This window comes from Bufo bufo, chromosome 2, assembly GCF_905171765.1.
Source record: "Bufo bufo chromosome 2, aBufBuf1.1, whole genome shotgun sequence".
Lineage (NCBI taxonomy): Eukaryota > Metazoa > Chordata > Amphibia > Anura > Bufonidae > Bufo > Bufo bufo.
In genome coordinates, this window is record NC_053390.1 from 541,727,338 (window position 1) to 541,743,253 (window position 15,916).

Genomic DNA, 15,916 nt, shown 5'->3' on the forward strand with positions numbered 1-15,916 from the left:
GTACACCTTAGGCTACATGCACACGACCGTGCCATTTTTTTTTGCGGTCCCCAAACCACAGAAGCCGCCCGTGTGCCTTCCGCAATTGTAGACATGCCTATTCTTGTCTGCAAAACGGACAAGAATAGGACATTTTTTTTTGCGGGGCCACGGAACGGAGCAACGGATGCGGACAACACACGGAGTGCTGTTCGCATCCTGTGCGGCCCCATTGAAGTGAATAGGTCCGCATCCGAGCCACAAAAACTGCGGCTCGGATGTGGACCATAACTATGGTTGTGTGCATGAGGCCTTATACAGCAAAAAAATTCTGCAATTAACACCCCCCCCCCCCCCCCCCCCAAATTGACATTTCCTCCTTGTAGCCCCTGGTCATTTGTAATTTAAATATGAAAGATTTATCGAAGAGTGGATCTCTCCTCCCAAACTGTGGATGTTGAGAGAAGTCCATGAACGTTCACAGACTCCAATGATCACCCTGAAATAAACAAGTATTAATATTACGACAGGGGGAGACCTGTGAAAAGGGGCTGTTCAAACTAAACTTCCCCTTATGATTTTAAGAATGCGCTCTTAACTGTATGAAGTAATTGATGGGATTAAACTACTAGCAAATTTTAAATTGAACAATTCAAAATCGAAAAGCATTAAAAACATAATAATAGCATGTCTAAACGAGCAACCTGCTAATGAGGTTGTACTGCCCTGTATTATATAACATGGCATTTAAAGCTATGAAAACCTATAAAAACAAATGAAGCCAAATAAATAAACGCTCTGTAACCTTAATGTTAAAGCACTATGTACTACATCATAGAATATACCACTGCAATTATAATGCCCTTATTCACTAAAGGCCTCAGCGTTATTGATTTCTGGTTTATGTGAACACCCAAGGATCTGGTGACTGTTATCCTGACACACTCACAAACAAAACACACCAAACATTGCATAAAACATACTATAGTGCAGAACCAAGCACTTGTACTCAGCTATCTCCGATAGTCCCATAGAGTTTAATGGAGTGGCAACACGCTTGTCAAATGGGAAATACTGGGTCTCCTTTTTCATGATCAGCGAGGGCCCCAGTGATCAGACCACCACCAATCAGACTCATTCTTTATAATGGGACAATGCGTTTAACACATGACTAGAGAGCAGTCGTAGGCAACTAGAATGGAGCCATTGTGTATTGTATTACATACTGCAGAAAAATACTAGCAATATATGAGGCAAAAAAATGCCAACACATTTCAATGGTTCATACGATTTTGGACTATATGACCATGTTCACATATTCAGGATTCGGCTTTAAATCTACATGTATAACTCATGCACAAGCAGCATTTTCATCCGCGCCAGATATCTGCATTTTCAGCCTTGGATTCTTTGAAAATATACCAGGAATTTCCCACAATTTAGACTATGTTTAGGTTTTGCCTAAGGACAAGTAATAGTATCACGCAATATGGCTCCCCTGAAATGGTGAATCCTACAGTGCTGTGAAGAAGTATAACCTGCGGTTCTTCAGCGAGTTCACAAGGAATGGATTAAACGTTTAACCTTGTGTATCCGGCACAGTGGTGGACACATAAAACACGTAGGAAACTTTGACCTCGCTTAACTCCTAAACTGGTAAAGATAGGTCAAAACGTACACTTCCGGTGTGTTTCTGAGTAAATTCTAGCCAAGACTGTTATATCACATAGCCCCCTTCCTACTGGAAAAATCAGAGCTGAATTCAATATGGCGGATTTCAAAATGGTGTCCAAAATATTTTCCTCCACCAGATAATACAGTCTTTCTCCCAATTAATAGTTTCACACATTGGAAGTTAATTGTCTACAAATAACACCAGTTGAAAGGGTGTTTCCTGACTTTTGCCTTACCCTGTATGTATACATACCTATATATATTAGAGGTTTGAACTTTTCACCAATGGACAGCCCTGAAAATCAGTCACTCCGTGATAACAGACAGACAAGAGTTAACACTGCATTTCCTCCTCCATCATTATGCCATGTATTGCATTACACGGCGGGGAGCTTCATACCATATGCTCACTGGTGTGATTATACACAACTGCTCCTCCATTCCCAAGACTTTCAGCACCAACAATTTTCCCTAATTGAGTATAAACTGCTATCATGTTTCTAGAACTGTAACCAAGGAAACGGCAACAAATGAACACGGAGTGATGAATCATGGCCTGGCATTCCCATGTGTATGAACACGGGCCAAAAACGTAATCCCATAATAGACTTTCATTCCACTTTTATTAATTGCTGTAATGCTCTATAAAGACTGGATAATAAGATATCACTGCTCTTGTATTAACATATGTTTTTTTTCATTGACACAATGATGTTGAAATCCATATTGCACTGACATTTCTTCCTAGCGGATGTCAAAGCTGGACATCAAGAATCTTGCCAATTTACTAAATTTAATAGTTGAAGTTTTTGAAATATTGAATATAATTTTATTTCTTTAATAATTTTTTGTTAAGACAATTAGGCCGAGACGACATTGCCACACGTGTTGACATCACATCTAATGACTGGCAATGGTGTCAAGTCAAATAATCCAGACCTGATGGATTTTGTGTCTCAGTTCGGAAGTCAACCATGACTTTTACTCCATCGAGTGCGACATGTGACTCGCCTGCAACTTTTCTGTGACTCGCTGTTGTGTGCATCCTTAATTGTTCCATTTGAGTAAGTTCGATATACGCATGGGCAGCCTGAGCTCTGTGTAGCTATAACATGGGAGGGAAATCAGAAGCTTGTTATCTGGGGCTTATCAACGGAACAGCTGGGAACATACACAGAGATGTAACTGGGTTAGTACTGTTATCCTATGGAGTTTCTTTTATACCGCCATATGTTCATATGCACTCAATGTGCCAATTTTCGCTGAAGGAGTCAATGGGAAGTGAAAAATTGTGTCACAACCTTGTGTAGCATACAAGTGCTGATTTTATTTCCTTAACCCATGGCAAAGAAGACCGGGTTTGCATCAGATCTCATACAGTACCCACATGGAACAGAATAGAGAACACATACGGAATTGAGTGGAAGTTTTACGGAACGTCATATGGAAACATTGTGAACAAAATACGGAACTTCTCAAGATCAACTTTGCACATCTATACAGAAAATTGTGCAGGTACAGTAGCTGTGTGTATGATGCATAAGGGTATATTTACATTAGCATGTTTTGCACGTGTTTATTGGGCCCATACCCACCTTTTGTCTGACACTATTGAAAGATTCATACTTGCACGCTCCCGGCTGCTTCTGGTGCCTGGCTTGTTTTGTTCCAGCTGGATATGGTCATCTGCTCCACTGAGGCCAACCACTGGCTTCAGCGGTGACTTGTCGCTTGAGAACCTGTCCCTGCTGAAGCCAGCCACTGGTTGAGGTGGTAGATGGAAACATAGGTGACAGGAAGCAGGTAAGTATGAATCTTTCAATAAAATAATAAAGGATTTAACCTTTAAAAACTGGATGGCTTCTTCCCGAATCACAAAACCACTGAAAAGGCTTAAAATGTTCCAAACTTTTATCAGTCAAGTTGAAAGACTAAAGGCGCCCACAAAGCTTCAATAGCTATCAGCCAACAGGTATTTCTCACAATTCCCAATCCCACATACATTTACGCTCAGTTTGGCCAAACATGTATGTGTTGTCAATAGGCAGAGAAGAGAAAGATGCTGGCAGTCACCCGATCCTTCGCTGCCCTGACATCATCTGTTGGGGGGGGGGGGAGAACCGGGCGCTGATAGCTGGTAATACAGTAATGTGTATGGGAACCTTAAGTGCTACATCAATATAGAGTGGGTTAAATACAATTATTACCATGTAAATCTGTATTGTACAAGGTTTGTAATCCTATGTTGAGCACCAAATATAAACCATGACACAACAATCCCTATAAGGCACGCTGAGAGGCTGATGCCTCCTGCGGTTTTTTAATTTTAACATTTGTAGAAATGTTGTTGTTTTTTAACACGTACCATAAACCGTATATATATATACACAATACTAATGAAAAGGTAGAAAGAGGCACACATTCTGTACAACTGTATACAAGGACGTTCTTTAGACTTGAATGTATACATTTGACCTAGTCTTTTCAATAACCATAAACACCTCATAGAATCTGTTTGTTTATTGTAATCATCTTGTTTAGTCTAAATATTTACTTAATCTACTAAAATAAACTAAAATAATTATAAAATAGCTCAAACACACTGCAAGGAACCACCTAAAGGCACTTGGGAGAGACCTGTTTGAAATATACAGACTATGGACTGAAGAGGACAACTGCCCAGGGTATAGTCACACTTGTCTGCAACAGTTGGAAAAAAAATATCATAATAAAAGAAAAAGCCACACCACTCATCACCATGAACTGTGTCTAGTATTGCTGTTCTATCACATACACTTAACTGGGGTTGAGCTGCAATACCAGACACGGCCCATGGACAAGTTTGGTGTCATTCTGGTTGAATTTTCTTTTTAATGAAGGTTTCTCTCCCCCTAATTCCTTTATTGCCTACTGTCGATGCTATAGATAGTGTATTGTTAGACCAGAAGGTTCAGTGAAAACTCTCCAGCATGTCATAAAACCGTGTTCACCCTTCACAGATTATCAAAGCATCAGCATGACATTAAGTTCCATTTTCCTTATTGTTACAGGATACTATTACAAGTGCAAGTTAGTGACACTGGTAGCACTTGCGACTGACTGATGATTTCCAGCTGCAGTAGTTTCAGGTGGCTAGTTCAGGTGCGGCCTGGCATTTAGAAGTACAGCAAATCACTACCTGCAGCCACTAACGTCCATGTAATGGCACCCAAATTCTCCTACCAGACACAAATGGTCTTCTCATATTTTCACACTCACCCTGGCCTTCAACCCCCCGCACAGTATTTGCTTTGCAGGCTGGAGGTCAGAAGCAGCAGGGAAGATTAGTCCATTGCTGCCTGCATTTGCTATGGAATGAATGCAGTCAGAGAAGTGGTTTGATTGGGGCATGTAGTCTGGGATCCAGCTATTGATACCAGATGGGGAGGAATTGATCTTGAACCCACACCCCTTTTGTATGCTACTCAATATCAATGACTGGTAGGGTGTGCTTCCAACTGTAGGTAGGCAAAGAGGTATCTCCCAGGGAAAGAGAACCAGCTCACTAGTGCCACCTTATGGAAGTGGTTCCCTATGAATCAAAGTCTGACTTTTTAACAAGCCTTGGGACCTTACAAGGGAAAATAGCCAAGCCAAATATCCATCCGCAGGCAGCTGTTTTGGGGTTAGTTTCCCAAGGAGCATTGCCACTAAGTCTCTATACACAGTGACCTCCCTATCCAACTGTTTGCATAGACACATAGCTGTGGTTTATGTGATTAAAAAACTGTTGTTTCTTTTGTTGATCCGAGGCTCTGTTCCCGAGTTACTTTTTCTTAATATGCACATTAGCCTTTTGGTGCAATGAGGGTGTCACCATTGCTCTTGTTGCATCAGAGCTCCACTCCTTTCTGTGGCCATTCCCCCCCCCCCCCCCTCTCTGTTTTACCATTGCCTTGGCCACAGAAAGGAGCTTGGAAGGCAACAAGAACAATAGTGACATCCTCATTGCACATAACTCGGTATGTTGAATTTCTACATAGGGCTCATCTGTAATACCACCAGACACAGCCCATGCACATAGCACATAGCAACTATTGCTGGAAAACATTTTTGTTGGTCTGTTGTAAATGTGATTATGATGGACAACTGCTTTGATAAAGAAGTCAGTATGGCTTTAAGCAAACACATTCTTAAAGGGGTTAGCCTGCAAAAAATATTTAGCACCTATATCAATGTACAATTGCTGTATGTGCGACCACTGGGCTCATCACCTATCACATCAGAAAAGAGTCCTATGTCCTTCCCCCTTTGAATTCAGTGGTAGAGTAGAGTGCATATGTAACCACAGATCCATTCAAAGTCTATGGAAATGGTAGAGATAGCCGAGCACTGTACTCAACCATCTCTGGCAGCTCCATAAAGACTGACTAGATTATAATTCATAGGCAAGAAGTCCACTTCATTCAAATGGGGACACAGGACCTGTTCACATAGGTAGGGGTCCCAGAGGTTGCACCCCCTTCAATAATACATTTATCTCCTATCCTTTTTTTTTACAGCACAACCACCTTAATTGATATTTGCATTTGTAAAAACATGCAGGGGTATAGCTAGTAAGCGGTGGGCACCACAACAAAGCTTAGATCCCCTACACAGAGTCACTTGCTGACACTGACAAACTGAGCTAATAAGCTAAGAAAGACGTGCAGAAGACATTTTATAGCATGAATCAAACGTTCCTTCTTACCATGCAACGTGAATATTAGCAGCAAACAGTGGAAGTAAAGAGACACAGATGTGCCAAGTGCCACTCATTGAGGGTCCTATAGCTGCTGCTTAGGCTGCTATAGTTTAGGAATGCTTAGTGTACAGTTGCAGGCAAGAACTGGCCAAGATCTATACAAATCCTATGCTATAAATCTTATGGAAGGCGACATAAGGTCAAAAATGAGCATGCTGAAACAGGTGGTTGATACTGTAGTCTTCTAGACCATCTACTGGCCACTTGCTAACCACCGAATGGCTGACGATCATCAAACCTGGAACTTCTCAAAATCTAGTATAACCATAAACTTAAAAACAGATGTTCTTGTTTTGGTCCAGACTCCAGAGTGGCTATAAGTCTATATTCATTTTTTAAAGAAATATCTAACTAAACTTAACGGTTTGTCAGTACACAACAGAAGTAGGTAATGATCCAGGATGAACTGTCGATATCTCTATGGGGCATTGTTGGCACACTGCATAGCTGATGTTCACTGTTGATTTTCTCAAAAGGGTTGTCCAAGTGTTTAATACTGGTAACCTATCCTAAGGATAGGTCCCGAGTATCTGATTGGTGGGGGTCTGAGTCCAAGCACCCCTCGCCTTTCAGCTGATTGAAGAGGCAGGTCTCTTTCTAGGCCAGTCACGTTCATTGGTCACATGACCTAGGTGCAGCTTGGTCCCATTCAAATGAAAAGGGCTGATTTGCAATACCATGCACAGCTATCCAATGGATGGTGCTATGCTTGGAAAGCTGTGAGGAGACCGCAGTGCTCACTGGAGTGCTGTAGCCTCTTCAAATAACTGGTGGAGGTACCGGGAATTGGACCCTCAATGATCACATACTGATGATTTATCCTGAAGATAGATCATGGGTATAAATATAAAACACTCAGAAAACCCTTTTAACACAGTTCACAAAATGGTTGTTTTAATGGGGTTTTCCTATAAACATCATTTATCATCTATGGTAGGTTCTCGTGATTGGGGGGGGGGGGGGGGGGGTTCCGGTATCATACATTTAACCTGTTCTAGAGAGGTGATAAATAGGTTTGCTCCCAAAGAACATTTAACTTGGAAGGGGGGGGGGGGGGGTAACTGGAGGGTCCAAATATTCAAAAAATAATCAGCATTTTTCTTAAATAACAGAAATTAAATTATGCATATTGGGATAAACAGATGAGAGGTGGGCATGTAAAAGGTCAAAATGGGTCGTCCATTATGGTGGCAAGTTTTGTCACAAAGGCCTGATGTTTGTTGCCCTTTTCATAGCCACAGGGGAATCCTCTACATCTCCTACATGGTTTGCCTCTATGGTATATATGACCTTAAATGTAGCCATATAAATATACCACATTTGCCTATGGAAGAAACAAACTCATTACACAACGGATTTATCGTAAGTTATGGATATTGCACATAATGTGATCTACATTCAGTATGAAGCTAATACAAGAACATGATATTCATTGCATTAATATGTATGTTAAAGGGGCACTTCCATCAGAAAGTGGAATAATTTTTTTTTTAAATGCAAAATAAGGTCCTTCCTTAGCAGTAATCTCCCACCAACTGTCAGACCAGGGAGGAGTGAGGGGTGGTGACTCAATAAAAGTACCACAAGTGAACCTTTCTGCTAAAAGTTCAGAAAGAAAATAAGATAAGAGCTTGAACAGAAACTAGAATCCATGGAGTGTCTTAAAAAATTCGATTTAGAAAACCAAACCCCTATTTTGTGTTAAAAAAAAATACTAAAAATATTCACATATAGGGTAATATGTGATCAAAAAACTGGAAGGGTGAAAGTGACCCTTTAAAGTATCTGGTTTTTGTTAGGACTGACACTGGATATATGCGAGACAAAGTAGTCTTCATGGCAGCGGGGATTGAGTTTTTGATGTGTCAAGGAAACCTGGTCTGTGTGTTGGCCGCAACTGCCGAACCAACCGCGGCTCTCCAGACCCAGAATGACTGCATTTATGTATATATAGTGATTTATGAGACAGTTAGTTCCTATCAGATTGCAGGTCTATTGTACTGTACTCACATGATGAACTGACTGCATCAGTGATTTATGATGCAGTCAGTTCCTATCTGAACACGGGTCTATTGTACTGTACTCACATCAAGTGAGTACAGTACAATAGACCTGCAAGCTGATAGGATCTGACTATCATAAATCACTATGACGCAGTCAGTTCCTCATGTGAGTACAGTACAATAGACCCAATATCTGATAGGAACTGACTGAAACATCATTATGAAGTCAGTTTGGGTCAAGGGAGCCATTGTAGCCCCAGGAGATGCGGCCAACACATTGACTGTGTTTCCCGGACTGAGCACGGTCATGTGAATCAGCCCTCACACCACAATTGTAGATTGAATCGATTCAGCCATGTGATTGAGATGCACTACAATGGTAAATGGGGAGATACCTTCCCCACGTTTACTGATAAAGATTAGGATGGAGAATAAAGAGGACATTATCACCAGGAATGTGTCAGCCCAATCTGCGGGAGGGGGATCCAGTAACGGAATTCTATTAACTGCACTTTCCACAGGTTTCGAATACAACATAATTGACATACAACAAATTCACAGAGAATTATATTAAATAAACCACTTCTTACTTTATAACATTAAGTACAACTAGAAATTGCTTCTCTACTCTGATTAGTTCCCGGTATGGTTATAATGGTACTGGGCACATGCTGATCTAGTGCATGAAATATGTACAGCCCACACAAATCGCACAGACAGAATCTCCATATTGTAAAAATACAGTTCTCTTTTCTTTCCTTTAAACATATCTTAATATTCATAAACATGCAGCTTAAATTTAAGAAAAAAATAGATTTTTTTCTTTAATTACAAGTATTGGACAAAGTCTCTCAACACAGTAGATTTTTGGAGGATGGAGACTGCTAGTTACATGCCCCCAGATGGTTCTCTTAGGGTTAGCCCGCAATGAATAGCAAGCCAAGCTTTCATATAAGGCACTTGAAGTTCTTTACAGTGTACAAGGGGAAGGGGATATTCACTTGCATATCAGTTTGACAAGGCAGATGTGTGATGGAGGCTTGGTCAGATCTTGAAGGAATAATGATGTAATGGTGATGGGTTGTCTTCAGTTGTTGTAACCTGTAGTAGCCTGTATATGAGAAAAATGAGAGAAATGTTAGAAAACAATGGTGTAGTTTAGTATATGCCAAACCTTCCACCACAATTCATCATTTCTATATACACTGATCAGCCATAAAATTAAAAGTGAATAACATTGAGAATGACAATGTTCACTTGCAGTCCTAAATCCTACACCTTGGCAGGTGCCAGGCAGTTCTTGAAGCTCTTGTGTTGAAAGCAGGAAAAATGGACACGTGTAAGGACCTTGACTGGTTCACAGCATTTTGAAAATGGCAGACCGTGTGGGGAGTTCCCAGTATACAGTGATTATTACCTACCAAAAGTGGTCCCTTGGCTCTTGTCCCCTTGGCTGGGTGCCACTTCCATTATTGAAAACACAGAGAAGTCAGATTCATGTATTACAAAAGAATTACCTTTAACCCTTTTCGGACCTCTGGTCTTTAAAAAAAAAAAAAAAAAAAGCCGCCAGGTGTCTGCTGTTTGAAACAGCAGACACCTGGGGCTAATGTCTGCGATTGGCAATAATGCCGATGGTAGGCATTTTAATCCTTAGATGCCTTGGAGAAAAAAAAAAGGTTTTTAAAAATATAAAAATATTAAAATTAAAATCACCCTCCTTTCCTCACAATAAAAAAAATTAACATCATGGTTATCGCCAAATTAAAAAAATGTCTGTACTAATATAAAAATATTTATCCCATATGGTGAATGGTGTAATGGAAAAAAAATCTAAATGGCCGATTCAGTATATTTTTGTCAGTTCACCTCATGAAAAAAACTGTCATACACACTCTAAAATGGTATAAATAAAAACTACAGATTAGCCGGCAAAAAATTAGCACACACCGCTTCGTAGACCTAACTATACAAAAGTTATGGTTTTCATAATATGGTAATGAAAGGAAAAACCGTATTTTTTTCCAAGTTTTAATTTTTTCTGACCCAGAGAATTAATGGCAAGGGGCAGTTATACCACATAGGGAACACCAATAAAAAAAAAAATCCCATAAAACTGGCAGAATTGCATTTTTTTATTTTTTTTTTACCAATTCCACACCATTTGGAATTTACACTACATTTATATGTAATAGTAAATTGGGCCATTAGAAAGTACAACTTGCCCCTCAAAAACAAGCCCTTATACGTGAACGCTATGCGAATGGAAAAGTGAAAAAGTTATGGCTCCAGGAAGGCAGTTAGTAAAAAACAAATGGAAAAATAAAATCGCAAGGTCCTAAATGAGTTAATTACCAGTCTACTTTTTCTGGTATTAAAGAAGTTCCTTTCTACAATTCTATCTATCCCGGTGATTAGCTAATCACTGTGGGTTTGATTTCTGGAACCCACAGCGCTGAGGGAAGGTCCCTCAGGTTGCCCATTTCCCCTGCTGCTGTCAAATGAATGGCTGCCCATTAAATGAATGGATTAGTTGGCCCCATCAGAGCAGGTGTCTCCCTCACTTGGTGGCTCTCGGCTCTGGCTCTTAGAGGGGACTCCTGACTGAACTTACAGAAAGGGACCGTCTTGACGATTTTTTTAATGGTATACCATTATAGTTTTAGTGAAAACATAGCCCACGGTCACTAGCACTGGTTTTCCAGATTGCTTGAAAAAGAGATCCATCAAAATACAATATTAAAGGACTGTGAAGTGAATGACATTTTCTGTGTCCAATGTGACTCAAATCGCAGATGAGGACTTTGCACCATTGATAGGAAATTTTCAGTGCGTAAATCCTCTGGAGACAAATCTGTCCTGGTCCTATGATCAAACAAGTCATCAGTTTCTCCGACAGAACTGTGCTGGAACTGTAATCAGTCCTGGACCTATGTGCTCATCACATGACCAGGAGAGATTGTTATAATCTGGAAGTAAATTATAGTCACTAGATAAATGGTGGGTCTCAATTTTGACTTCATAGAGGTGGGTCTAAGCAGGGAAACTCCATCTATGACATCTATAAAGGTCACACCTCCTTTAAAGAGCCCCCATCACAAGGCATATTGCCTAGCAGGGTTGATCCTGCTGATTAAAATACCTGCCTAGAGAGCTGAGGAGCTGATGTGCCACCCCTCAGTGCACTGATACCTTCATTTGCATATGTAATAAAAGTTTTTTTTCAGGAACAATTTTATAGGGTTGATCCTACTGACAAGTGTACCTTAAAGCAAAGCTGAAATAAAAAATAAGCAGACATGTCAGTGATAGATATTTAGTGTTGTCTGCCAAATTATTCTTCCACTAAAAAAACTGATCAAAAAGGAGCATAATGTGCTTTTCTCATATATTCTGATACTGTACTGGCATAGCTGTTTTATTTAGTGTATTAGACATCGTGATGTTGTCTCTGATCTACCACTGTTATACTAGAAAGGAAAGTAACAGGCTTCCCACCACTGTCTGTGCCATAAGAACATATCTACCTGATTTCTTAGATATTAGGAATATGCCATCAAAGATTTCCTGCCAATTAACCCAGAAAGTTTAATTGTCCGGAACTGGTTTCCAGCACAGAATTACAAGATAATGGGAACTTTCATAAGACTGAAAGCAAAAGACTGAAGCTTACATGGTTGGTCCTGATAGGAATGCTTGGGTAGGCAGAAAGAAAAAATGTGGGCGTGCTCAAACCCCGCCACACCGAGCACGGACCAAGCCAGGAACCAGGGCGTTAGCAAAGCAAAAAAGGAAGAAGGGGTCCAGCTCGATTAAAATGTTACCTTTATTTTTCAGTGCGGATAAAAGCCAGTTACACTCCAGTTACATGTTTCGGATCAGGGACAATAGCGATCCTTCCTCATGATCCGAAACATGTAACTGTAGTGTAACTGGCTTTTATCCGCACTGAAAAATAAAGGTAACATTTTAATCGAGCTGGACCCCTTCTTCCTTTTTTGCTCTGATAGGAACGCTTGGTCCTGATTTAGAGATGAGAAAATTTCATGTTCTGAAATTTGTTTGCGCTTCGTTTGGTGGTAAAGGCAGAATTTCGTTATGGATTCCGCTACAACGGACCAGAACGCAATTCTATGACGGAATGTATAACGGAATGCCTTTAGAATTGCCTGCTACCTCTGGCAGTCCCATGAAGAATGAATGGAGTGGCAGGATGCATGCTCGACCTGCTGCTCCATCAGATCAGGGGAGCAGGACCCTCATTCTCGGGATCGGTGGGGGCTCGCAGCAGTAGGTCCCGACAGATCAGCTAGTTACTACCTATTATGTGGATAGGGAATAACTTCAAAACAACCCCATAAAGCTCTTTTAGATGGGCCAGTGATATGCTGAATGAACTTTCGTAAGAACGAATGTTCCTCATCGCTCAGCATGTTTACACTGATCAAACGATAAAACACTTGTTTGTTGCCGATTGCATCTTTTATATAGACATAAAAATGATTGTTACCTGCATTACTCGCCATGTAAACAGGGGGTTTGAACTCTTCCTATTTTGAGGAGAAAATCCTCTGCCTGTGTAAAAGGACCTTTACTCTAGCTACCAATTTAAATTTAGATCATGTAATTTTTATGTTTTTTCTTACAGTACTTCTAGGATAAAAATTTACTTTTACCTCATTTTATTTACCCCAGGTGCTGCTGCTAATTTGTGCTGCTGGGGATGGACTCTGAACAGTATCCGTTTCCTTCCCCCTCTGGAAGCTAGTAACACAGTCCCTTCATACTTTCCCTGCAGGAGTCTTCTCAGCTACACTGTCATGCTTCTGTGGAGTCTCTGGTCCTTCTCTGACAGGCAGCGCAGAAATCTATTTTTATTAGCTTATCACTATGCAGAGAACTGGCTGTAGGGAAGTAGTGTGACCGGCAGCACCTAGCTCATTCGGTAGATGTGCACATTTCTGTACACTTTGAACACCAGGTGGCGCCATACTATGTAAGTAAAATGTCACAACTATTCACTTGATCATTTTTTTTTAACAGCATGTAAATGGCAAACATGTTAAGATATATAAAATGTATATAATAATATTTAAAGAGGACCTTTCACCAGAATAAAACATCTAAACTAAGTATACAGACATGTAGAGCGGCGCCCAGGGATCCCCCTGCACTTACTGTTATACCTGGGCGCCGCTCCGTTCGCCCGGTATAGCCTCTGGTATCTTCATAGTTAGGCTCCACCCAGGGGAACCTGACGCCGTCTCTTTCTCCTATGCTGTAGCGCTGGCCAATCGCAGCGCTCAGCTCATAGCCTGAGAGAAAAAAGAAAACTCTCAGGCTATGAGCTGAGCGCTGCGATTGGCCAGCACTACAGCATGGGAGAATGAGACGCCGTCAGGTTCCCCTGGGTGGAGCCTAACTATGAAGGTACCGGAGGCTATACCGGGCGAACGGAGCGGCGCCCAGGTATAACAGTAAGTGCAGGGGGATCCCTGGGCGCCGCTCTACACGTCTGTATACTTAGTTTAGATGTTTTATTCTGGTGAAAGGTCCTCTTTAATTGTAGGGCAACCCCCACCAGCATTACAGGGAAATAAAGTATATTGTTTAAAGTGGTTGTAATCAATTTTTGTTATAGGGAACCCCAACAATAAGCTGAATACAAGGTACCCTACTGCAGGGACCCCCAGAATTTAACTGTAATCTGCTACAGAATTGTATTTGAATTCACAGGGCTCATTGAAATTAGTGGGCTGTCCATGTAAAACATGGAACTGTTGGGTCCTTCATAGCAAGAAACATTCTTTTCAGCCATTCTCTATTGAGAATAAAGGGAATTTCCCATTCAGGACCACCAGCTAACTCAGCATGTTCTAATAGGGTATATAAAAACAAGTTTTATCACCTATGAAATGTTAGACGGGGGCAAGGAAGCCGGTAGATCTCCATCCAACTAAGAGTAGTGCGTATCCATTTGACAAAATCATGTTCTGCTCTACAAACAGGCCCCATAATATAGCAGAGCCCCAATAATATAGGTGGATCTGGAAGCATATTATATGTATAGTAAAAGAATAAATTCAGAGAAACATTTTTTATTCTTCGAGTACAGTTCTTGAAGTGAGAACCCAACTGAAAGAAGAGTGTAGGTTTTAGAAGGCTTTCCAGCCCATCAGCTACCAGAGTGTTGGTTCTGAAGCACATTATATGAAACCCTGAAACAAAGTTGTATGTAGATTAATCAATTTGCTAAAATGAAATAAATATCTGAAACAAACTGGGATCAGTTCTAACCTGCAGCTCTGTTATAGTCCTAATCTTTGGCACCAAATTTCTAATTCAAGTGAATCATTAAGTAAATAGCGTAAAACCCGGAAAACTCTGAGTATCTGTGTAATTTGTGAGGATGAGGTAAATTCTCTGAGCACTTACGAGCATCTTGATTCACTTTGTTAAGCTTTTTATAGCATATTCTGCTTTATAACAAAACATAAATCTGTCAACCTCTTCTGGCACTGACATTACTGATAAACGCTGTTGATTAACCCCTTCCTAGCTGGTAATATACTGCTGACTAAAGATGAACAAATTTCCTCAAATTCAATTCAGTTCCGATTCTATCAATCTGGCCATCAGATTCGATTTGGTCCAAATAGATTTGACTCGTATCGACAGTACCCCAATTGCCATGAAAAGCCATGTATGACACTCTGGGGTCTCCTAGGACTGTATTCAACCACTTTCAAGCTCTTTAATGTAAAGACAGCATTAGTAATGTCAAACTGACAGCAACATACAGTGGATATAAAAAGTCTACACACCCCTGTTAAAATGTCGGGTTTCTGGGATGTAAAAAAATGAGACAAAGATAAATCATTTCAGAACTTTTTCCACCTTTTAATTTGACCTATAAAGTGTACAACTCAATTGAAAAACAAACTGAAATCTTTTAGGTAGAGGGAAGAAAAAATATAAAAATAAAATAATATGGTTGCATAAGTGTGCAAACCCTTAAACTAATACTTTGTTGAAGCACCTTTTGATTTTATTACAGCACTCAGTCTTTTTGGGTATGAGGTATGGGTATCAGCATGGCACATTTTGACTTGGCAAGATTTGCCCACTCTTCTTTGCAAAAACACTTCAAATCTGTCAGATTACGAGGGCATCTCCTGTGCACAGCCCTCTTCAGATCACCCCACAGATTTTCAATCAGATTCAGGTCTGGGCTCAGGCTGGGCCATTCCAAAACTTTAATCTTCTTCTGGTGAAGCCATTACTTTGTTGATTTGGATGTATGCTTTGGGTCGTTGTCATGCTGAAAGATGAAGTTCCTCTTCATGTTCAGCTTTCTAGCAGAAGCCTGAAGGTTTTGTGCCAATATTGACTGGTATTTGGTACTGTTCATAATTCCCTCTAGCTTAACTAAGGCCCCAGTTCCAGCTGAAGAAAAACAACCTCAAAGCAGGATGCT

General features: G+C 40.5%; 1 protein-coding gene across 1 annotated transcript in view; it reads right to left on the minus strand.

Annotated features, from left to right (window-relative positions):
- Positions 1-7,398: 7,398 nt before the first annotated feature.
- Positions 7,399-15,916, minus strand: part of RBPMS (RNA binding protein, mRNA processing factor) — a 229,292-nt gene continuing 220,774 nt past the window's right edge. Inside the window, 1 exon segment of the mRNA XM_040418043.1 lies at positions 7,399-9,550. The gene's annotated coding sequence lies outside the window, so the exon portion shown is untranslated.